At 60.4% G+C, this 1309-nt stretch overlaps 1 pseudogene; it reads left to right on the forward strand.

Moving 5' to 3' along the window:
• The window catches only part of LOC102767672, a 6079-nt pseudogene that overhangs the window by 4091 nt on the left and 679 nt on the right, over positions 1-1309 (forward strand).

Genomic DNA, 1309 nt, shown 5'->3' on the forward strand with positions numbered 1-1309 from the left:
TCACGCTGCAGCCTCAAGCCCGACACGGCCTATGACCTCCAAGTGCGGGCCCACAGGCGCCGGGGCCGGCCCATACAGCCCCCCTGTCCGCTACCGGACATTCCGGCAGGACCAAGTCTCGCCCAAGAACTTCAAGGTGAAGATGATCATGAAGACGTCGGTCCTGCTCAGCTGGGAGTTCCCTGACAACTACAACTCTCCCACACCCTACAAGATCCAGTACAATGGGCTCACACTGGAAGTGGATGGCCGCACCACCAAAAAGCTCATCACGCACCTCATAGGTCTGGAGTTGGGGCTTGTTGGGGTGGTGTTGGGGTTCAGCTGGACTCGGGGCTGAGTGGGATTGGGCTTCACTGGGGATGGAGGCTCCGTCTGGGGTTGGGGTTCACTCTGGGATTAGGTCTCAAAGTGGGGACTCAGCTGGGATTGAAGTCTAATCTGGGATTAGGGCTCAGTAAGGATTGGGGCTCCAGTGAGAGTGGGGGCTCAGCCTCGGGGGAGGGCTCAGCTGGGATCTAGGTTTCGTCAGGGTCGGAAGTCAGCCCAGACCCCACTGAGCCAGCCCCGGCCCACAGATCCAGTACAATGGGCTCACACTGGACGTGGATGGCCGCACCACCAAAAAGCTCATCACGCACCTCAAGCCCAACACCTTCTACAACTTCGTGCTGACCAACCGCGGCAGCAGCCTGGGCGGTCTCCAGCAGACAGTCACGCCTGGACTGCCTTCAACCTGCTCAGCGGCAAGCCCAGCGTGGCCCCCAAGACCAGTACCGACGGCTTCATCATGGTGTATCTTCCCGATGGCCAGAGCCCCGTGCCTGTCCAGAACTACTTCATTGTGATGGTGCCGCTGTGCAAGTCTCACGGTGGCCAGTTGCTGACCCCACTGGGCAGCCCGGAGGATATGGACCTGGAGGAGCTCATCCAGGTCATCTCCCGGCTGCAGAGGCGCAGCCTGCGGCACTCACACCAGCTCGAGGCGCATCGGCCCTACATCGTGGCTCGCTTCTCCGTGCTGCCCCCAACCTTCCAGCCCGGGGACCAGAAGCAGTACGGAGGCTTTGACAACAGAGGCCTGGAGCCCGGCCACCGCTAAGTTCTCTTTGTGCTTGCCATGCTGCAGAAGAGCAAGCCCACATTTTCTGCCAGTCCCTTCTCAGACCCCTTCCAGTTGGACAACCCGGACCCCCAGCCCATCGTGGACGGCGAGGAGGGGCCGTTCTGGCGGTGGTCTTCATCATCTGCATCGTTATTGCCATACTGCTCTACAAGAACAAACCTGACAGTAAATGCAAGGACTCGG

Source organism: Myotis davidii, unplaced genomic scaffold, assembly GCF_000327345.1.
Source record: "Myotis davidii unplaced genomic scaffold, ASM32734v1 scaffold1578, whole genome shotgun sequence".
Classification (NCBI taxonomy): domain Eukaryota; kingdom Metazoa; phylum Chordata; class Mammalia; order Chiroptera; family Vespertilionidae; genus Myotis; species Myotis davidii.